Genomic DNA, 24,339 nt, shown 5'->3' on the forward strand with positions numbered 1-24,339 from the left:
ATTTGCTTCAGATCTTACTGGGTGTTTCTTTTAAAAATAAACAGGAAGAGCTAAGAGTCCCTCCCCTCAATTACTCTTTTCTCCCCTTTTCCTTCAAATCTCAGAGGGTTTTACTCTCCTGAAGTTAGCAGATGCCATCCCCACTTTGACTATAAATGCATTTATTAAACAATATAGAGTCCCAATTTAATATTTAAACTATTCATTGAAAGTTGAAATAATACACAGTCCTGATGATGAGCTTTCTCAAAATGTCTTTAATGAGCAAAGAAAAGGAACTCTTGAAACAAGAAAATGTCCATTGATAGGAGATTTGGTGAGATCAGAGGGCACTGTTTACATGCAGGATAGTTTCTGCCTTGCACAGAAACTGCCTTCTGTATAAATAATTACTGGGACCACAGCCCATCTAAGCTGGTCTCAGAATTTTAAGTACTAGCATCATTGACCACAGTGGCCCACAACACATGCTTCACAGAATGTCCAACAGCTGAATCAAGGTATCAGCTTCTGGGTTACAGCAGTTATGGAGGCACCTGCTAGTGGCTACTGGCCTGCCTGCCTGAGGCCAGGGACAGCTGTGACCTGCAGGTGAGGCCCCTCTGGTTACCCAAACCCCTTCATACCCTTCAGATAGCTGACCCTGGGCTCTTTTTGTGACCTACCAAGGAATTTGTAGCAGCTATGCTGACAGGTGTCCCAGCACCTGTTGGGCTGAGGACTTGGCTGTCACACGTCACCTGACATTAGACATGATGAGCTGCCCTGGTCCTAAAGTTTCCTCTATAATGTGGATTCCCACCTCCCTGGAGGGGCGCCTTGCATGCCACCCTTACCCCCAGCCCTTCTAGAGGCTCCCCTGGGGTTTGTGAATGCCCTGGCAGCAGCACAGCATCCATTCATTATGGAATTATATTATCCATTATATTATCATTATATTATATAAAGATTTTATTATCCATTCCTAGACAAGCGTTTCTAGGGAGCTCTGTGTGCAAACCCTGCAGTAGTTGCTGTGGGGATGACATGGACCCTGCTTTCCAGGAGATGGGCAACAACGGGAACAGGAACTTCGAGCACACAGGAATGCAGACATGCTGAAGGAATTCAGACAAGGGAAGACATACCATCAGAGTTCTCACAACTCCACTTTGGAGGAGTCCCTTGATGAACTTGTTCTGCTATCCACCACCCCCTGTCAGTCACAGCTACCAAGAAGATGAAATATGGGTGCCCCAACATCTCTGGAGGGCCCTGCAGAACACTCACGTTCATGACCTGGCAGGTGGGCTCTCCCTTCCCTCACTTTCTCAGCTGTGCCATCTATCAGGCTGCCCGGGGCGGGAGCGTGGTCTTGGTTCTTAGCTACCCTAGGATTCTAGGCATTTCCTGCTGCTTCTCACTATCCCATAAAAACTTACCTTTCCTGGATGTCTTCGTATTAAGGCTTTACTGTTTTCTTTGTTGGTACTTTTATTGGTAACAGAATAGTTGATATAATAAAATGTGTTACTATAAGAATTTTAGAGCTAAAAGTGCCAGTTAGTTCTAGAATTATTAATCAAATTTCTGAGTGGGTAGGTTTCTGAAGGCCCAGGAATTAACCGAAACTTAACACAATGCTATGTGTGCATTTTTTCAGGGGGAAAGGCCCAAAGCTTTCATCAGGTTCTTAAAGTTTCCTTGACCTAAAATAATAGTAATTATAAATCAATAAATGTTAAGAAGCATTGATCTATTGCACTGCATTCATTGATCTATATTGCATTCAACCAGTGTAGACAGAATGTATCAGTCATCTGCAACAGCCAGTAACAAAGCAGACATAGCCCTACCCTCGTGTAGCTAAGAATCTTATAGGTTGGAACAATAAACAAGTAAACACACACAATTAATTATAAATAGTAATGAGTGCTGTGAGGGAAACAGAGTGAAATGATAGAGGATAATGGGGACCTGCTTAGAAGTGTAGTGAGGTTAATACTGTCCACTGGGGTTTAAACTGAGACCTAAAGGATGTTTAGGAGTCAGCCCTAAACAGATAGGAGAAAAGCATTCTAGTCAAAGAGAACAGCAAGTGTGAAGATTTTGCAGAAGGAAAGAGACTTGAGGGCTTGAGGACAGGGATAATAGTGATGTTGGATGGGGTTGGAGAAAGAGGAATTATGCAGTGGGTACCATGTAAGCAATGGTAACCAGGCTGAGTTTTTACAAGGTGCAATGAAAGCCACATCAGGGGATTAGGCAGGGGAGTGACATGATAGCGCTCAGGTTTGAGGAATGTCCCATGGCTGCCTGGGAAGAATAGGCTGTAAGAGAGGCAAGAGCTGGTAGACAACTTTCCAGATGCCTGGAGAGATGGAAGAATGTAGAATTAGGATATGTTTTAGAGGCAAAGCTGATGAGATTTGATGATGGGTTGGAGGAGGGGGAGAAAAAGGGAGGAGTCAGAATGATGGTCACTTGTTTGGGTTGAGCCACTTGCTGGATGGTGATGTTTCCCAAGATGGGGAAGCCTGGGTCAGGATGTGTTGAGGGGTCAGTCAAGTCCAGTTTTCAACATATTAAGATCGAGAAGAGGTTGAGGTATAAAGCAGTTACCTGGGCAGTAGGAGAGCAAGCTTACCAAGGAAATGTAGTCAGATTGCCACAAGTGTTGGGTGCCCATTTGAGGTTTAAAGATCATGAACTAAATATCATGTTGTGTCTACCCATGTTCAACTGCTTAGGGGCAGTGAGCAAAAAGTCAGGTGATGGGAATACCCTGGCAGTCCAGTAGTTAGGGCTCCACGCTTTCACTGCTGAGGGCACGGGTTCGATCCCTGGTCAGGAAACTAGGATCCTGCAAGCCATGTGGTGTGGCCAAAAGGATAAATAAATAAAGCTGTTATAAACATTCATGTACAGGTTGTGTGAACATAAGTGTAAAAAAAAAAAAGGCAGGTGATGACTTAATCATAAGGTTAGGGTGTTGCCAGCTAATTGTAAAGAATGCAGAGAAGGGCTAGAGAATTGAAGCTATTTGTTTGCAGGAAGCAGCTATAGTGATGCAGTAGAGACTACAGTGGTTCCTCAAAATCCATTTTCCTCTTCTTCTTGGGAACATGGTTGGACTACATTCCCAGATTCCTCTGCAGTTAGATGTTACCATATGACTAATTCCTGCCAATGGAATGAGAAGAGAAGATTTGAGGGCCACTTCTTAGCCTACCCATTAAAACCTTCCTCCTGTGCGTTTCCATGTTCTTGTCTCCATTCAGCTGACTGTTTTGGTGACCTCTAGGCGAACCTTAGCTATTGTTGCAGATGGCAGAATCATAGTCAGCTCATGTGCCTGAGACCTGTAGAAAGCAGGACATCCCCCAGCCACACACAGAGACACCTTACCCTGCTACCTGGATTGTTACCTGAGCAAGAAAATTTCTCTTATGTTGAGCCAGTACACATTTGGGTATATTTGTTACTAAAACTGTGCCTGCTCTAACAAGTACAATAACAGGTCATATTAGAGGAAGAAGAAAGGGTGGGGACTAATGGATCAGAGGACCACATGGGGGCCCATTTCCAACTGAAACCTCAATGAACTGAGTGGATTGCCTGGAAGAGCTAGGGCAGTGGTTCTCAACCAGGGCTGCACATTCAAATCACCTAAAGACTTCTAAAATCTTCAATATCCAGGCTACACCTCAGGCCAATTAAATCAGAAGATCTGGGAGGAAAAGTGGGGCCCAGACATTTTTTAAAGCTTCCCAGTTGATTCCACTGTGCAGCCAGAATTGAGAACCACAAAACAAGGATGAAAATCTAGATAATCTGATTCATGGATCTCTGTCCTATAAGGTTTTACATGCATTTTATGACCAATAGGTCACCTGGAGGAGCCTCACAGCTGGGAGAGGGACACTGCATCCCCACCTCAGAAGACACCAACCAGAGTGGAATGCAAATCTTTGGGGGATGCCAACTGGTTACAGAGAATGACCATGAACCAGTGCCCCCCTTCCCCACCCCAATATAGGTGAATCTCAGGGAGAAGGAGGTGGATTCCTGAACTGGATGCGATCCAAAATGAGAAATAACCCATTTTGCTGCCAGTTGGCTAAGATTTACATTATCTGCTATCAGAAGGAATTAAACAAATGATATATTTAGACACTGGATTACATAGCTTGGGAAATGTGGGCCTGCTTGAGTGCATTTTAATCATGAGCATTTTATTTTAAATCAGCCTCTGTTGTCAACTCTAGGACTCAGTGTAATGGTGGCGATTTCAGGTCCTGGTCCATCTGAGGGAGATGTGGCAACTGGTCCTCAAACCAGACTGGCCTACTTCATGGGCCTGATCCTTACTAGGGAGCTGCCTGAGTCCCTAACCCTGGTTAGCTAGCTTGCAGACATAATGTAGCGTAAATTTATCACTTTAGCTGGCAGGTGACTCAAGGGGTCTGTGTCCACATCTGACCCATCTTTATCTCTTTCGTAGACTTAACCACAATGCTTTTTGCTTAGAGTAGACACTCAAAACTACTAATAGATCAAGGGATAATAGTAACCATAACAGCAACAACAACAACAAGATGTTCTATTCAAATTTGTTCAATGGCATTGCTCATATCTGAAGGCTCATATATATGCCCTTTTACTGTACATTGATTTGGCTCTATGTAATTTTAAAGAACAGTTTTAAATTGTCTATTTAATTTGACCATCCCTTGCCTCTTTTACATTCTGATGTTTTCTAAATTTTCTTTCATAATATATGTCGTGTGCATTTTTATAAACAAAAAGGAATACTGAAAAAAATTTTAAAAGGTCCATGCTTTTGCCATCCTGATAACCTCTGCTGAAAAAAAAATTTTAAATAATGCATGCACATGTACCTGGTTAGAACATTTAGAAAGTATGTGAGGGTATGAAATACCAAGAGAACTGCCTGTAACTCTCCCTACCCCCCTGCCCTCAGTCCCTTTCACCAAAGAAGCTACTGTTAAGAGTTTCATATTATTCTTTCCAGAAAGCAAAACATGCATATGCCAAGATGGAATTTTAAGTATATTCTTTTTTTGTAATTTATACAGAAAGAAGCCTATCATATACACTCTTCTATAACTTGCTTTTTTCAAGTGATGTATCTTAGAGACCATACCATATCAACATGTATGGCTCTATCTCATTTTTTAACAGTAGCAGAATATTCTGTAGAATGACTTTGATATAGTTTATATACCATCTTTCACCTGGATACTTTTCTTATTTTCAGATTCAGATTTATAAACAATGCTTCAATGAACATCCTACTTTGGCAAACTTTTGTGGGTAAATTTTTATTTGCTAAACTCAAAATGGTGTTTAAAATATTTTAAGGGGTAATTTACTATTTGAAATATAAAAACTGCACATTCAGGCTATTAGAGAGGTATATCCCTGAGTTTACTTATTTTATTGATACATACGGGGAAGGAAAAGAGCCCTTGCCTTTCTACACCAAGTTCTAGAGTCAACATGAGCAGAGGCAAGCAAAAAGAAAGTTACACTTTACTTTTAGAGTCAACACTTCAGTGATATTGCTGTCCCTGGGTGAACAGAAATGGCCCAGGAACTTGTGAATACAAAGTACTTTTTCTCGTCCTCAAGCTCACTCATGGTGTTTGTCATTTGCTCAGAGCAAAGACGAGATCTGAGGCAAGAGAAGGCAGAGAAATGGTTCCCACAGAGCCTGTTACTTTCTGATACCCTGCCTGAGAGAGCCTGGGAGTGAACATTTTCAAACTGCTTCATATGGAGTACATTAAGTATAGAATATACACATCTATACAATTTCCTTCAGGACAAAGTGTTACATCCAGTCTTCCAGTTTCCCTTCTCAGAGACAGCTACTATTGTTACTTATGGAAACTTCCAGATTGTCTAGGAGAAGGGTTTCTCATCTTCAGCACTATTGACATTTTGTGCTAGATAGTTATATGTTGTTGGAGAGGAGGAGCTGTTCTGTGTACTGTAGGATGTTTAGCAGCATCCCCGGCCTCTACCCACTAGATGCCCTGTCCAGTTGTCTCCAGATATTATCAGCTGTTCTTCCTATTGAAAACCACTGGTCTTGGGACACACACACACACACACACACACATACTGCATGTATGTGTGTGTGTGTATATATATATCTATATTATCTATATCTATCTATCTATATATTCAGCTATGTATATATATGGTAGCGGAATAGTATTCGCTTGTATGGTTGTACCATAAATTATTTACCCAATCTCACTTTGATAAATATTTCTTTTTAAAATTATTTTGCTGCTCTAAGCAATTCTGCAATGAATATATGTAAGCATCTCTATGGGGGTAAATTCTTAGATGTGGAATTGCTGAGCCAAATGTACATGTATTTAAAATTGTGATAGATATTAACTAAATGGCCTTCCAAAGAGATTGTACCAATTTTCACTCCCAGTAACATGGTACAAGAGGGCCTGTTCCTATATACCTTTGCCAACTCAATGTGTTAACAAACCTTTTCATCTTTTTTAATCCAAAAGGTGAAAAAAAGGAGTCTTTCTTTAACCTCAGCTCTGCCACTGTGTTCAGTTCTAGAAGAGGTGTTCTGAAGAGAAGTTGCTCAAAAATGAACACTTTTATAGATCCAAAGACCAGGAAAGAGAATTCTGGTGAAGAATTTTGATGAAGCTCTTCAGTTTTGTTTTGTTTTGTTTTGTTTTGGCATGCTGAATCTCTAATTTATCCAAACTCTTGGAAATTGCAAGTGATTCTCAAGGAGAGAACCCAGCCCCTTGAAACTGTGTGCTTAAATCACACAACGTGCTGAAGCATGATTTCTGGAAAGACTTTTTGCATTCCTGTAGATATATATATGATAAATATTTTCTTATCATTCTTCTGTGGTGCTAAGAGGTGCTGTCTGCTTTAATGTATGTGCAGAATTACAGATATACCTGATCAAATAAAGTCAAGACAAGAATCAAGCCTCATAAAAATCTTGCCTACAGCATGTACCAAAAAAAGTCAGTCGTGCCAAGACTATGCAGGCTAAGCAAACCCAGGGGTTGTGCAATTACCCGACAAAGGTTGAAATTTCTGACAAAAACAGGGACCTCACTGAAAACGTTAGCATAAAAATGAAACCTCATTTTTTTAAAAAGAAGGTCATTTTGATACTTCGCTAATGTGAACATTGAAAACCATGGCTTCTGACCTCCAGTATTTCCTTTCTCTGTAAAGCCCAGGATAAAATAGATTTTCCATTCTCAGATTTTCTGGGTTGGTCACTTTGACTCTAACTTAAACCAAGTTTTCAAGGGGTTGCGTCAGACCAGAATGTTCCACACTTTGCCATTGCCTGATTGAAGACAAAGATACATTCTTTCACTCAGGGACCAGTTATTGGAAGCCCACTATGTATCAGGTCCTCAGCTAGACTCTGGCAAAGGCACTAATGAGTAAGATGCCATGCCTGATGGCCAGATCTCACATTAAAGAAGATCATCTGGGAAGAGAGGCTGGGAACCAGGGGTGTGGAGAAGTCTGCCTGTATGTGCAGAGGCCCCCAGGACCCACCAGCAGGAGCTCTCAGGGTTTATCAGAGTCCAGAGGGCTGAAATTTACTGACCAGTGCAAATGGCTCAGGCTACTCTTAGAAAAGCTATTGAGGTCTGTGATCTGATCACCCCCCATTCATCCCATTGGAGCAGGAGGGATCTCCTGCCCTAAAAAACACGAGATGGCCAAACATATGACATCCAGCAGTGGACAGATGAGACTGGCAGCAGATTATGAGTCACATGTGCTCACAGCCTGAGGGAGGAGGAGACTGAATGCTGTGCAGGGCCACACTGGGCTTGCACTCAGGAGCAGAGTGAACCAGCAAGAGCTGGGCGAGAAATGCTCTCTAGTAACAGGAGGGTGAGATGCCCACTGGTTCCTGCAGGAGAATGTGATTTGCTTGTTTGAATAATTGTGTGGGCTGGCAGGGACATGAAACCTATGAGGTTTAGAACTGGGTGGGGTCTGGCTGGCCTGGCTGGTCTGGCTGATAGGGTCACCAGCTGGTTAGGGGCCATGCATGTCTGGTGAGAACAGGGAACTCATGGTTAGGACTCTGCAGCTCTGTGAGGGTCAAAGATGTCAAGGCAGAACATGGAATTTCAGGCTTTACAATATAGTCTGTTAGGTTTCTTACTGATAATTTTCCTTCTGTGTCTCTTTTCCATTAGGAGCCCAGGGTTAGCCTTGAGGGTAGGAACAAAATTTCTCCACTCACAGTCTAAATACAAGCGTACAATCAACTCTTGCCACTCAATTGTTTTGATGTCTGTAACTGAGCAGGACCCTATGGGGTCTTTCCAGAACAGATCCCCTCCCAAGTCCTCTGCCTGCCTTTTGTCTGTAGAAAAACTTTATAGTCAAAGAATAAATTTAATCAGAGAAGTGAGAAAATGCAGAAAGAAAGGAAAACAGTCAAGCAAAACAAAATAATGATAGTTTGGCCATTAAACAAAGTCAAGGAACTTTAGTTCCTCTTCAAGGGCTATAGAGAATATTCTGAGTCATGTCCTTTGAGCTGTTTTGCAGATACTGAAACGCCCACCAGGTGGAGGAAGTTAACTGTATGCTGCCCACAAGCACGTAGACCCCAGACCGGTTGAAACCAGAAGGTTGATGGTGTTGACTCCTGATTACCTCACCACCAACCAATCAGAAGAATGTCCACGAGCTGATCACACACCCCACAACCCCCCTCCCTTACCCTGTCTTTAGAAACCATTACCTGAAAGCCTTCAGGGAGTTTGGGCCTTTTGAGCACTAGCTGCCTGGACTCCTTGTTTGGCACCTGCAATAAACGCTGCACTTTCCTTCACCACAACCTGGTGTCAGTAGATTGTCTTTACTGTGTCCAGGCAAGTGGACCCAAGTTTGGTTTGGTAACAATGTCTATTTCCTTATTTTCTCTCTGGCACACAGGTCCCCTTCTGATAATAGCTCAATTTGTGGGGAACTACTCGACCCACTCTCAGCCCATGTGTTCCTGGGTTTTTGGTGAATTCAATTCCCCTTCCAGGATTCTAGTGGCAGGTAATGACCCAGATGTGACCCATCAGAGCATTCTATCACCCTGGCCACAGTGATTGCTTCAGAAAGAGATGTGTTAGCCAGGCCAGGCTTAACTCTGGGACTTTGATTAATAGAAATTTAAAGAAAGCTCTTTCTCAGTGGAAACTGTCTTAATCTGTTTGGCCTGCTATAACAGAATGCCATAGACTGAGTGGTGTATAAACAACAGAAATTTATTTCTCATAGTTCTGGAGGCTGGAAAGTCCAGGGTCGAGGTGCTGGCAGATTAGGTGTCTGGTGAGAGCCTGCTTCCTGGTTCATAGATGGCTTTCTTGCTTTGTCCTCACATGGCAGAAGGGGAAAGGGAGCTCTCTGGGTCTATTTTATAAGGGCACTAATCCCATCCTGAGGCCTCCACTCTCATGACCTAATCACCTCCCAAAGGCCCCACCTCCTAATACCATTACATTGGGGATTAGGTTTCAACATATGAATTTGGGGCACAGAACAGGGTAAATGGGAGAGAGGGAGAGAGGGAGAGAGGGAGGGAAAGAGAGGGAGGGAGAGAGAGAGAGAGAGAGAGAGAGAGAGAGACACGGAGAGAGTGTTTTAGTTTCCAGTCCAGCAATGCTGGAATTAGAAATGGCACTGAATTTTCAGTTGAACAAGCCAGTAAATTCTCCCTATTTTTGGTTTAAGTTGGTTTGACTTGGGTTCCTGTTATTTACAGCTAAAAAACTGCTGACTAATAGACTGACAGACAGTTGCCTCACTTGTCCCTTTTGAATGTGAAGGGAGCACTGTACTAACATGCTGGTGATTTAATCTGTTGTTTTTTCATTGTTTTCCCACTTAGATAACAACGCCACAGCAACAGCCTTCCAATGGCTTAAAAACCATCCCGGGCCCCCCAACCTTGCTTCAGCCATGCTTGCCTTCTTTCTATTCTTTGAACAAAATAAGCTCAGTCGCACCTTGGGGACATTGTCCTTCCCTCTGCCTGAGACACTCTTCCCCAGGTCTTCACCTGTCCAGCTCCTCTGTCACCCAGTTTAAATGTCACTGCCTCAGAGAAGCCTTCCCTGAAACCCTAGCTAAGATCTCCCCTCAATGGCTCTCTCATGGTCTTGTGTTATTTCATTATAGCCCTTATTGCCATCTGACATCTTCTTGTTTACATATATATTTTATTGTCTTTGTACCTGCATGACTACAAACTTCCTAAGAACATTGATCTTCTCTGTATTCCCCATGCTTAGGACAGTGCGTGGTACACAGTAAGGGCTCAGTAGAAGTTTGTGAAATCAATCAATGAACGGCCAAAAATGTAACTATTATTTATGCATGCAGATTATGTAAGCACTTTATGTGGGTTGCTTAGTCCGTAAAACAACCTTGAGGAAGGATTCCTATCATCTTACAGGTAGGAAGATAGAGGTTTGGAGAAGTTGAGCAACTTGCCCAAATTTACACACCTGGGAAATGGTAGAGGTGTGATTTAAACAAAAGACCACTGGACTCCAAAATTTGTAGTCTTATTTTTTTCAGTGACTCCCAGATTTGTTTCAAATTTCAACATTCTAAAATCCTAACAGATAAAAATCTTTGCTAGATCATAAGTAGCAATTTGGGAATGATTTGTATAACGTGGCCATCACCAAGAGAACTGACCCTTCTCTCTCTATGAGATCTTAGGGACACATAGGCCCAAAATAGGTCTAAATGGACATCCTAATAGACAGGTAGAGCTTGGTAATGCCTGGGATGCATCTGGAAATAAATTATTGAGGGGGAACTAGGGCAATTCCAGGATTTAGAAGAAATATCTGTGACAACAATATATAGGCAAAGAGGACAGGAGAGAGATCATGATCTCACATGCAAGGGATAGATGTGGGTAGGATAGTGGGAGGGATATTGCTGTGAAATGCAGCCTCTCTTTGGATGGAATACAAAAAGTGAAAAGAAAATAAACTCAAGGTTGGGAGTTACTATAATTGACATGCGAATGTATTGTTGGTTGTGGAGAGGATCACAAAGTCAGAATAAACTCTGTGCAGAGGAAAAAAATATATAACAAAATGATAACATATCATAGAAATTGAAAGACTTATTTGAAGTTAGATTGTAAAAAACATCCAGCTGTCAAAGATTCGATTTCTTATATTTTTGAAGTTTGTTTAAACTTCATGTAGACTTTGACATGTAAGATTATAAATTGAGCAAAGGAAACGCCTTTTATCCTCTTCTTCGAGAACCTGAATTCATCCTTTTCATCATAAGGCATTCAAGAATAAAAGCCCATGACATAAGAGAAGTGAAAACAACATTTTTAATGCTTGAAAAAGATGTAATAGCAGTGTTAGAATTTATACGTGTGTTTCACTTTCTGGTGTTTAGGAATAGCCATAGACATGGCAGTCATGGATCCTATTGCTGTGTGTAATAAGTGGAAACATTGTTATATTCTGTGGTTTTTTTTCTCAATTCAGAACATTGGCCACCTCAAAACATTCATACTTATAAGTATTTTCCCAATAGTTTTAATATTGCCCAATTTGAAGTTGAACTTACCATTGCAAAAATGCTTTATACCAGTTATTTAAACTCTACATGAGGGTTGTTATTGGGGAGTTGAGTAAATTATAGAATACTAAAATATTTTGTCACTTAAAAGTTTTTTTTTATCTTGAAATACTTTCAGACTTACCAAAAGTGACAAACACAGTGCAGAGAATTCACCCAGCTTCCTTGAATGTTATCTTACATAAGGATAGTACAATTATCAAAACCAGGAAATTAACAGTGACATAACACTATTAACTAAACTACAGACCTTATTCTCATTTCACCAGTTTTCTCACTAATGTCTCTCTTCTGTACCAGGATCCAATCCAGGATCCCATTTTGTATTTAGTTGTCACGTTTCTTGGTCTCCTCCAATCTGTGACAGTTCCTCTGTCTTTCCTTGTCTTTCATGATCTGGACACTTTCAATGAATACTTGTCAGTTATTTTGTAGAATGTCCCTCGATTTGTGTTTGTCTGAGGTACTCTCATGATTAGATTCAGGTCATACATTTTGGGCAGGAATACCAGAGAAGGGACGTGTCTTTCTCATTGCATCATACACATAGTGTGCATAACGTCGATAAACATTGTTGCTGGTGATACTAGCCTTGTTCACTTGGCTCAGGTGGTGTCTGCTGGGTTTCTCTATCATAAAGTTACTATTTTTCTCTTTGTAATTAATAAATATCTTGCAGGTAACTACTTTGAGACTATGTAAATGTCCTGTTCTCATAATTTTTTTCCCACCAATTTTTGCGTCCACTGAACATTCTCGCCTGCAAGAAGTTATTAACTGTGGTGTTTGCCTAATGGTGGTTTTTATATTGTTCTCATTCTTCTACATTTTTTTAAATGGGAATTCTCCTATAAGTAAAATCTATACTTTCTCTCCTGTTAATTTATTCAGCCAATTATTTATTTGTATCAGTATGGGCTCATTTTATTCTATAGGTTATAATCCAACACTAGCATTATTTACTTTGTTGCTTCAATTGTTCCAGCTTTGGCCATTGGCAGCTCTTTCAGATTGGCTCCAATGTCCCTTTGACCTGCCCATCATTTTTTTGAGAACTTCCTTTCTTTCTGGCACCATAGGTTTATCTAGGTTTTTTTGTTTTGTTTTGTTTTTTGTTTGTTTGTTTTTCCTTTTCCAATCCTGAAATCAGCCGTTTCTCCAAGGACCCCTGGTTTCTTTTACTGGAAAATGTCATTTAGATCTGGGTGTTTGTCATGGAACTTGCAATAGAAAAGGAATGCACAAAAGGTCTCTTTCTTTCACATATACGTTCGTGATTTTAACTCTAAAGCACTTATTGTGTACAGTACAAAGTAGATTACATCTTTAGTTTTAGGTTTAATTTAAAATGTGGAATTTTGATTTTCTGAAATATTTACAAGTCATTAGATCCTATGTCAGATTTACAAGTAAAATTTACAATCAGGTAACTTTACGAGCAAGATATTTCTCTTAAATATGGTATTTCTCAACAAGACAAAAATCCTTACACAAAGTTAAATTTGGAGAATTTGCTAATTTGGAACACATTTAAAACCTTCAATTTTTAATTATTTATAGTTGTACAAGATTGAGACATCATGAAAAATATTACTTTGCCTGGTTCACACCACATTTAATAAATATCAACTTTGTGTAAGTGTGGGGACACAAGACTGAACATGGCCCTTATCTTCAAGCAGCTCACAAACTGAAACCCCTGTGAGGCTCTTTTTATTTTCCCTCGTTCAAATAAACTTGCTTCCCTCCCCACCCCACCCCTCCCCGTATGAATCTTTTTTTCTTTCTTTTTTTTTTTTACTGTCCATCCCTCTCATTGTCATTCTGATATGTATTTATGTTTCTTCTCCAGCCCATATACCACAGCTTCAAAATTCTGCTTAAAATTCTCTTCCCCCAGGAAGCCTTCCCTATATTGTCCAGTCTCAACTAGTTGTTTCTTTTTCCAACCCCACGAGGCTAAGGATAATTTGTCCCACAGGCATGTCAAATTCAACATGAGCAGAATGGAACTCATCGTGCTCCCCTCATCCAGCTCCCTCAACCTCACATTCCTCCAGTGTTCCCCACTTAAATGATGCTGCTATTATCTACTCAGGAGCCTAAGCCAGAAACCTGGAGGCAGCTGAGACTCCTCTACCTTCCCTGACCCCATATTCAACGGTCAGCAAGCAGGTCAGTTCTCCTTCTAGCTCCATGTTTTGCTTCTACCCTCTCTTTACCATCAGGCAACTGTCTTCATTCAGGTCCTCCTTCTTCTTATCTCAGTTGCAATTTGTCTTAAATGGGTCCTCTGAAAAGCAGACCCCAAACCAAGGATTTTGGTGCAGGTGGTTTATTTGGGAGGTGATCCTGGGAAGGGCTCTGGGGGAGTGGGGAAGACTTGGGAAGTGAGGACAGACATCAAAACTGTGCTAATGAGTGGATCACCACTGAGGACAACTGGGGCCCAATCCACTGGGGCCCCTGAGAGACTTTGGGGTACATGCCTTAGAATTGTCTTCCTAAGGCGTGAGGAAGCTGGAGTCTTTATCTCCTGACCCAAGGAAGCCCTCTCTTGGGGCCAGAGCCTCAACAGAGACACAGGAAGCCATCAGCATGTGTGGGGAAAGTCTGCGGAGATGTCCAGGGATGGGAAGGGTGGGGGCTCTGCCAGCAGCGGCTATACCATCAGTGCATTCTAACTGGTTGTCCTGCCTCCAGTCTTGCTCCCTCCCACCCACCTCCAACTACTGCCCTCAGTGATCCTTCTAAAATGCCAAATAGATCTTGCTATTTACCTGCTTGAAATCTGTCAGTGCTTCCCTTTGCTTTCAGAAAGAGATCCAAATGGCCTGGCTTGATGGGCTAAGGCTCTGCACCGTTTCACTCCTGACCACTCCCCAGCACTTGATCAGACTCCAGGCTCCAGGCACACTACTCTAGCTGTGGTTTTTCTCTTGAGCCACACTCATGGGGTCCTTGCACACAGCAGTCCCTCTGCCTAAAGGCTGCTCAGAAATATTTTACAAACATTTGATTGTCTACCACACGCCGGGCACTGTGCTAGATATGGCAGATCAAGTAAGGAATAAATCACATTTCTTGTCTTCAAGGGGCTCATTCACCAGAAGGAAGGAGACAGACATACAGAAATACACTTCAACTAAGCACTGTATTAGAGAAGGGTTCTTAGAGAAGATGCCTAATGGAGACTTGATGGATAAAAAGGGGTTTACCCTGCAGACATAGGAAGTAGTCTGGTGTGTGATTAAGATTCCTGAATGCGGACAGTGAGGTATCTGGCAGGAAGGGGTGAGAGTAAGGCTGGCCAATGGTCAGGGACCTCTGCCTCCTAAGGAGCTTGGGCTTTATTCTTCAGCTCAAGACATAATGAGAGGACCCCTTTTCATCCTTCTTTGGAGGCTTTTTAGATTCACTGTGGGGTTGCCTCATCTAAGAAGCCTACCCTAATTCTCTTCCCTTCTTAGATATTCATCTTCTGTGCTCTTCTAGTGCCCTTGGAAATCCATCTCTTGGTGGTTACCAGGCTGGCTTGTGTTTTAAGGTGTATGTCCCCCACCATGGCCTGCCAGCCCCTTTGAAGGAAGGGCTGCTCTTCCTTACCTCTATATCACAGTGCCTAGTACAATACGGAGCCCCTTCAGTTGAGACACACTTGGACACCTAAGTGCTTTAAGGAGGACAGAAAGAGTTGGAAGACTAACAGATGCTGCCCTTCAGAAGTTCCTTCCAAGCCAGTGGCGCATGGCCTAGGCCCAGCTGAGTGCAGCAAGTTGCTGGAGACACTGGACTTCAGGTACATGTTTTTGAGACCATAGAGGCAATGATGATTTCCTAAAATTGGTTACTTTAATTACAAATAACAGTGATTATAGCTTGCTAATGGATTTTACAATAGCTGTGCTCTAAAATTCTTAAACTTACTTTTTTCCCCTCTCTTCTTTCCTCCCTTCCTCCCTCCCTTCCTTCCCTCCCTCCCTCCTTCCTTCTTTCCTTCCTTCCTTCCTTCCTTCCAACTCCCTGTAATTCTTAGACAAGGGCTTTGACTTGCAGGGGGTAGTGGGGAAAGAGCTGCTCTCTTAGGTGATGCAAACATTCTTCATTTCTGCTTTGGCTGGACTCAGAGCCAAGTTCTCTGCCTGGCTTTCTGGAGTGACCAACAGCATTTGAATGGGTAGGTGATGGGCAGTCTGAGCTGAGTCTTCTGTGCCCCAAGAGGGTAAGCTTCTGCCAAGGATGGGAGATGGGGTGAAGCAATGAGCATATGAAAACCTCTTTCAGAAAAGTCTGTTCTCATTATTCCTCTTCTCCTTCCAGGGCAGGTGGGAATAAGGGAGCCATTGCTCATGGTCCTCCCACCTCACCTTTTCCTTTCTGAAGGAAAACTGTTCAACTCTTCTATTTTCTTGGAGCAGAGAAGCCAAATCCAGCTGGCTTTGCAGCTTCTGGCAGATTAAAAAGTGTGCATTTCCACATGATTTGCTGAGTTACACCAAATTCTAACGTGTTTTTTAAAAAACCTCCCTGCTGCTGGCTCCTCTGAACGCTGACATTGTGGGGCTCTGAGCACAACTCCAGGTTAATTTTCCAGTGTCTGGTGTTTATGTGTCACTTTTGTGTTGGGTTCTCCCCAGTACATTGCCTTGTCCTTGAGGGAGGAAGCTTGTTAGTCTCCAGTTTCCTTTGTAACTTCCCAGTTCCTCTGCCCACAGCCTCTGCGCATCTGCTCACCCACCCCAATCACTTTGTTTCAAAGTGCTGTGCGACTGAATTTCTCATCTTCAAATGAAAATAATTATTTGGCTTTGTATCCACTGCATAGGTACCTCTGGGTGCATAGATAGGCAGCGTGGCCGTAGAAACTCCAGAGGCAAGCAGCCTTCATGATGCAAAGACTACAAATGGCTCACCTCCTAACGACCTCCCTCGGCAAAAACCAATAGCCCCCAAACACATTTCCTTTGAACCGCTTTCAGAAAAGGCAGTATGCAGAGTGGTCAGGAGTTCAAGTGCTCAGTGTCCTCCTCTTAAACTGTAACCTCAAAAGGTCACTTTAGCGCTCAAGCTTCCCTTTTCTCCTATGTAAAATGGGAATAGAAACTGAAGCTACTTTATGGGGATGTTGTAAGGATGATGAGCTATCATATTGCAAACTGTTCAGCACACAGTTTAGCGCTCAAGGCATACTAGCTGTGCCTATCAGTAACTAGCTATTACTAGTAGTTAAGATTAGTAGTTTGAGTCTCTCCCCGGACGTGGCGAGCTTGGCTGGGGTCGAAAGACCGAAAGGGGTCGCCCGCCTTCCAGCCTTCCAGGCCCCTTTAAGTCCTACTGTCTGGGGGCAGGGGTCCGAGCCGCCTCGGCGCGCCAGGGGCCTGAGTCCCAATTGTGCTTGCTCAGTGCGGGTGACCTGGTGGCCGCGCAGGCGAGGGCACAGGTGCGGTCCCAACCGCAATGTGGATGTGGGCGCGGGCGTGACGAGCGGAGATCTGGGGCGCCAAGCTTGCCCCGAGGGCGGGAGTCTGGCAGCGGCTCCAGGAGCCCGGCAGGGGGTGTCTGGGCCCTCCCGAAGGACGCCGCCTGGCACCGGACTCCGGACGACTGACGGACTCGCGCCCCGAGCCCCGGCCCCGCCCCTGGGACCCCGCCCCCCGGCGCCCCGGGTTGGCTGGAGCCGGCGGCCAAGCGAGGCGATTTGCCACGCGCCGCGTCTCTGGAGCCGCTCTGAGCCCGGCCCCCGCGGCTGGTCAGGGAGGCAGCAGTGGGGGAGGCAGGGCTACAGGGCGCGACGCCGCCGGGCTGCCCCGCCCTAGGAGGCGCCCGGGTCCTCATTAAGTGACCAGTATCCCTTCCAGGAGAACACGGTCCTTCAGAGGGAAGCGAGCTCCAGCCTGTAGCCCCGGCGCCAAACCGCCGTCATCTCCTTCCTGTGCCGGGTGATCCGTCTCCTCACCCACCAGAAAACATAGTCCACCCCTCACGTCCTTGTGGGGTAGTGCTCGCTTCCAAACAGTGTGACTCTCTTTGCCCGCACCCTTGTCTTTCCCACTCCAAGTGCTCTAGGACCCACCAAGAGGATAAATCAGCTCTGTGAAGAAAACTTAAGGGAGAAGCCAGAGAGTGTGCGAAGGGAAGTGAAGGAAAAGGCGAGCTTGGCGGAGGGACACAGAGTACCGTCGAAATAGTGCGCACGCGCGCCGACAGGAACGAGTTCCGGTCTGGCCCGGGCCTGTCTCCTAAAAATAGCCCCGGTGTGGGGATCCGTGCGCTGATGTCCCGACGAGTCCCGGGCTGAAGGAGGCGGCTCCGGGCGGCGCGGAGCGCTGGTGGCGGGCCCCCGTTCCGGCTTGTGTGCGCCCGCCAGCTGCGCCGGAGAGACGGTGAGGGCCGCGAGCGGCAGGGCTCAGTCCGCGGGGCCAGAGGGGCGGTGTCTCGGCGAGGGGGCTGGGGGCGCCGGGGAGGGGGGGCGACGCGGCCCTGGAGGGGCGCCTGCGGGGCTCCGGGGACAGCGGGACGGTGTGGTGTCCGGCTGGCAGGGAGCAGGGGTCGAGGCGCGCGGCGGCGGGGCGGGTGGGGTGCGGGGAGGCGGCGAGCGGTGGTCGCGTCGCGGTCGGAGACGAGGGGCAAGGCGCCTGCGGAGGTGGGGGCGGGGTGCCCCGAGGGCGGGCCCGAGGTCTGAAGGGGTGTCGCGGGCCGGTGGAGGGAGGGTCGGCCGCGCAGGCTCGGCGCGAGGAGCCTCCCAGGGCGCGCGCGCCGTGTTTGGGGCTGGGGGGCGGTGGTGGACGTCGCCTCCTTGAAAGTTGGAGTTCCCTGGGGGCCCGGAGCCTCTCTGTAGGGGAACGCCCGAGGGCTGTTTTCTTAATCTTCCAGTGTGAGGCCGGGGTCTCCCCGAAGCGGTTTACCGGGGGGTGCGGGGGGCGTTTTGCGCTGTTGTTGGACTCGAAGAAGTTCCCCCACTTCTGTTTGGGAGAAGGTTGGTCTAACGGAGTGGAACCCTGTGTGTGTGTGTGTGTGTGTGTGTGTCAGTGTCAGTCAGTGGCCGTGTGTGTGTGGATGTGTGTGTGTGGATGTCAGTGGCCGGGTCGGTACTTGGGGCCAAGAGGTGGCCCGGGCTGGGGGCACCTGCGGGTGCGGACGCCCGACCGTGCGGGGAGACGTCGCGGGGAGGGAAGGGGCTACAGAGGGAACCGCTCGCTGCCCTCACCCAGGACGTCCATCTAAGTAGATCCCGGCTCGCAGGGAAGGTTTTGTGTGATAGAAACTTTGCCTTTTAGTTCGATTCCATCTGTCTTTGATCAGTGAGGATTTATTAGTAGGTGAGATAGTGCAAACAAGTTTGGAAAAGATGAGCATTTCTGAATTAGAAGAACAAGGGTTTTTTGTTGTTATTTTGTTTTTTTGGTTTTTTTCCCTTTAAAGTGTAACTATAAAAATGTCCTCAGACCTGATGACTGAGTACTGAGATAAGAAGCGAGCCTTCTGTCATGATCCAGTAGGGAACCATGTGTAGATTGAAGACTAGCAGCACCGTGTTAACCTGCATTTTATTTTACAATGAGATTGTGATTCCAGTAAGTGTGCTTTTAGAAAGGCCTGCTGTGGTGTGTTGAGAGTGTGTGTATTTTAAAACAAATACTGTCTAAAAATTTTCAAGTTTTAGCACAGTATGTTTTCATTGTGTCTTGTATCTATTACTATATGGAGAGAAGGTTCTCTAAAGCTGTAATTAGGTGTACATTACAGAAGAGCACTTTTCCTTTAAGAATCCAGCTGTGTTGTTTTGACATCTGCCAAGTACTCCAGTTGTCAGTTTTAAAATCTGTTACCTTGGCAGTACTTGTACAGTCTGTGGAAAAGTTAAACAAAATAGCTTAAAGATTTTTTCTGCAAACACAAAAACGGCATTTATTTTAATAGTGTGAATTTAGGAAATGAGGATAAAATAACTATATTGTGTTATTATGGCTTTTGTATATACGTCTTTTGGTTTGGGGTGTTTTTTGTTTTTGTTTTTTTGGTTTAGTTTTGGAAGGCTCAGTCTTTACTCATTTCTTTTCCTGTGAATGGCAAGTTTTGTTTTAAGAAAAAAGTCAAAAGTGTTTTCACTAAAGTGGAAGACAATTTTAGTTAGACTTTATATCAAACATAGTGAACACATGTTATATAAAACATTAAGATTAGTTCTATATGATGATGCACTAACTGACTCTGGAATCACTTCTAATTCTCAGTGAGCGTTGTAGAAAAAAGTTGTGATAATCTTGTTAAAATGAAAATACTCTGAAGAACTAAAACTAGTGATTTAAATACTTTGCAGACACAGGCTTTAATATTTCTGTTGGAAGAGTGCTTCCAATAGAAGCTTATTTACTAAAGCCGTCAACGATTGTGAGATGGTAGTGACCTCTCTAAACACAGGTTTTTCATTTAATTCACAGTTGTTATATATGAAACTATGGTTTTATTCATACTGGAGCAAAGATGATAAAATCATGTTAACTCCTTAAATTGCTTCCCAGCAAAAGTCCAATAAAATTGTTTAGGGCAACGAGTGAATGAGTGGTGGGGAGTGCTCAGTAGAAGAAAAATAGCTCTTTGGGGCTCAGAAATAATAATTGTAAAGTCACCATGTTGAATTAGGGTTTGAGAATAATCTTCTATATTGTTAGAGTTTTTATGTTTCCTTAGTGGGTATGTTTGACAAAGATTATTTTGTAAATGCAACTGGAAATAATCTTTTAAAGATGAGTTGTTTTGAATGGTGATGCTTTATTTTTCAAGGCAGTTGCATTATTGCTTTGTGTTTTACATTAAGAATGCAGTGCAGGTTAATATTAATTTTATTAATATTCAAGCAGTAGCAGTGTCGTCACTCATTAATTTTTTGGTTACCAAGAGAAATATCTAAGTGTATTCTGAGAGTGGTTAAGTAATTGTGGAAATGTTTATTAGAACGTGATTTTGAAGTTTGAAATATTTTAATAAAATCTTTTTAGTAGATTTGTTTTCCGATTTAGGAGGGGGAAGCCATAAGTAAATTTGTTACTGGGAAGTAGCATGCTTATCAGTGTGGTTTTGGGAAGCCACTTTTTTTTCCTCCCTTTGCTGCTTTTATAAAGTATGGCAAGAGGAATTTAGAGTAACACACAATGATGATGGTCCTAGATTTTCTTTGGGCATTTCTAATTTTATATATTCTGTCTTGTAATCAGACTATGCACCTATTTTTTGTTTGTTTGTTTTGGAAGATACACTCATGGTACATATGAATGTTACAAAGTCTAGCTGAGGTTTTCTTTTATCAGCGATGGGGCAATGAAAATACTGCTTTGTGGACTGAAAATGATCAGCATTGCCTTTTTCTAGATTAGAAAGAAAATTTCTGAACGTTCTTAGTAAATTGAGAAGTGAGTGCTCTCTCAATGTTTGAAGTAATAAGAGAAGTGTAAATATGGAAAATCAAATCTGTTTTCTAGTTAGATAACTTCCTGCATAGAACACTCTAACACATTATGGTGATTTGGAAGTCCTCATAAAGGAAGGCTGCTTGACTTTGTCATCACATCTCGGTTCTGATCCCAGCTCTACCACTGACAAAGTTATGAGACGTTTTCTGTAAAATGGGAAGGAATTACATCACCTGCCCCATAGAATTGTTAGAATTAAATGAAATAATGGTGTGATAGTTCCTAGGGCGTTCCCTGAGACTTGATGTACAAAAATGCATGTTGCCTCATCTCCCTTCATCTCTTCCTGCATACATCCCTTCCTTCCTATGTAGATTGTATAGGTACTCTGCCCAATACCTGTACCTTTAATGTTTGTTACCAAAAGGACTTCGTGTAATGTATAAATACAGGAGAATGCTCATATATTTGTTTGGGATAAAATATCCCAGCATCTTAAATTCATTGTCAGATTAAACATAAAATGTTTAGTTGGCTGATATGCAATCATTGTTGGATTCTAACTTCCATGATCTCTCTACATTAAAAAAAAAAAAAAAAGTGAAATATAAGTATTTTTCCTACTTTTCACTGAAACATGTCTTTTAGGAGTTATCTGTGGGAGTTATCTTTAAGATATGATATTTAAAATTTGAAATTACAAAAATATTTTTATAACATACCTGGAATAGGTATATCTAAAAAATAGGTTTTCTTTAGTTGGTAATTTTAATTTTTTATTCTTTTTACTTGCTTGGTGGGACTAAATTATTTTATTTAGATGTGCTTTATCTGTGTATGGTTTATCTGTGTACTCTATGATAAGTGGATCCTGTGTCCAGTTTATTATAATTGAAAGTATAAGCTCATTTGTTAATAAGACTCATGCATGGCACAGGATATGTGTTGGCACATATTTAATAAATACTATATTATTTATATAGATATATGTTATTTACTAATTTTAATATTTTTGTATTTACTAAATTGATATTTACTGAACTTAGTATTTTATCTAATATTGAATCATCTTAGTAATCACTCAAGATGAAATCGTAAGCATATGAGTTAAGAAAATTAGCTGGTTTATGAAGTGGAATACCAGATTTTTGAACATTGGTGTATGACAGCAGATAATTTACTTCTTCAGTTTAATACCTGTTGATGCTGAAAGCCAGAGGAATTGTTAAAACAGACACTAGCTGATCAGACTTCTAATAACTATCAACCAAGGCACATCTTTTTATGGTTGTCTTGAATCAATACTAATTTTATTTTCTTCCTTATACAAAAATGTAAACTTTAATTTATGAACTTAAATTCAGCCATCAATAAAGTTACATTGTTATATGTTTTGAGAAATGTTTTGGTAGTGGGTGGTAAATTTATACTGCATGAGCTGGACCTTTTCACCAGGTTATTTTTGTTGCCAGCAGCATGCATGTGGAGCTTGACTTGGATTAGTTTGAGGTATGATTTGTGACCCTTGGAACAAAAGGATACTCTCCATTTAACCTGGTAAGATAACTTGTAGCTGTTGGCTTATTAAAACAAGGTGCTCTTGCATTGACTAATATTGTATTTGCTTGTCTCATTTTTCATCTCCACCCTTAGCAATCCGTCTTTTACATAGAGATTAGAATTACATTTCTAAAATTCAGATCCAAATTGCATTCTTCTTTTAAAAAAAACTTTGAAGGCATGTAAAATCAGTAAACAGGCAGTAATTTAAAAGATAAGAGGTTGATCTCTAAAATCTGACTGCCTAAGTTTTAGAATACCCACTCTAGCACTTTTTCTTTGGCAAGTTCTCAGTCTTCTTGAGGCTCAGTGTATAAAATGGTGATTATAATGTTATTTACTTTGTAGAGTTGTTGAGACGATTGAATGAGATGTGTATTATCAAGCTTTTAGCACAGTCCTTGGTACCTAAAATGCAGTAATTTTTTCTCCTACTGTTACTATCATTACCGCTACTGCTGTTGCCATTATTAGTCACGGTTCACTTCATAGTATGATTCTATCCTATCTTTCTAGGCTCATTGTCAGCCACAACTCTTCAGTTTCTATGACCCAGTTAAGGCCAGCTATTTGCTCTTCCCTGAAAAGGCTATTATTTTCATGCTGATGTCTCCCACTTTTATTTCTCTAGCCCAGAATTTTCCTGAGTGTGATATCCCCTTGGAAATCTAGTTGGGATTTCAAACATCATGTTAGCCACGTGACTAAGATATAGCTATTTATTCCTCTCCCCCAATCTTCTTCCTCTCTCCTACCCTCAAACCCTGGTGTCTCTGCTGGCCGTCCCCATCTCAGTAAATGGCAGGACGCAAGCCAGAAACCTAAGATATCATTTCGGGTTCTCTTCTTTTCTCTCAGATCCAACCCATCCACACGTTATGTTGTACCTTCAGAATCTATCTTGAGCCAATCCACTGCTCTTAGCCTTCACTGTCTTCACCTCTTTATTTCAAGGCATCATTATCTCTTGCATGAATTACTGCAGTAGCCTCCTGACTGGGCTTCCTGTTTCTTTTCCTGTTCCTCTCAAGTTCTTTATTCACACAGCAGCCCTAGGGACCCTTTTAAGAGCCTCAGTCATGTCATTTTTCCTTAAAATCTTCCAGTGACTTCCCATTTCTCTCGAATGGCCTGTATTCTTTTCTGCGACCTGAATGGCCCTGAATGATCTTTCTCATTCTCATTGTTCTTCCCCCTTCTCATTGTTCTTCCCTTCATTCACTGGATGCCAGCCACTTGCGCCTCTCAGTGTTCTTTAAACTTTTTACTTCCTTTTTAGGGTCTTTTGCACTTTTTGTACTACCTGCTTGAGATGCTTTTCATAAGGCTCGCCTGGCCAAACTCTTTGGAACTTAGCCCAGATCTCACTTTCTCACTCAGACCATCCTGTTTAATGTTGCAGTCCGTTAGTTACTCTGTCACACATTTTGTTTATTTTCTTTAAGACACTTAGTATAATTTGTACATATCTTGTTTAGTTATTGCTTAATTATGGTTTTTCTCCATTATCTGAATGTAATATATCTATATCTTCATTCATGTTTTTGCCAGGGATTGGAATGCTCACTTGCTCATATTTATCCTTTAAGTTGTAGCTCAGATGTTATCTTGATACCGATTTTAATGCTTTTAGACAAAGTTTTCCTCCCTTGCTCTTGATGCACACACTATTTGTAGAGTAAAATCCATTATAGACTATTTAAAGTATTAT

The 24,339-nt window shown here is 42.6% G+C and overlaps 1 protein-coding gene across 5 annotated transcripts in view; it reads left to right on the forward strand.

Moving 5' to 3' along the window:
- Positions 1-17,653: 17,653 nt before the first annotated feature.
- Positions 17,654-24,339, forward strand: part of MEF2A (myocyte enhancer factor 2A) — a 176,316-nt gene continuing 169,630 nt past the window's right edge. For 3 of the 5 annotated variants that reach the window (XM_061179997.1, XM_061179994.1, XM_061179993.1), the window contains exon 1: positions 17,654-18,041. The gene's annotated coding sequence lies outside the window, so the exon portion shown is untranslated. The remainder of the gene's footprint in view (positions 18,042-24,339) is intronic. The other 2 variants (XM_061179995.1, XM_061179996.1) reach the window with 2 other exon arrangements.

This window comes from Eubalaena glacialis, chromosome 2, assembly GCF_028564815.1.
Source record: "Eubalaena glacialis isolate mEubGla1 chromosome 2, mEubGla1.1.hap2.+ XY, whole genome shotgun sequence".
In the NCBI taxonomy this organism is placed as follows: Eukaryota; Metazoa; Chordata; class Mammalia; order Artiodactyla; family Balaenidae; genus Eubalaena; species Eubalaena glacialis.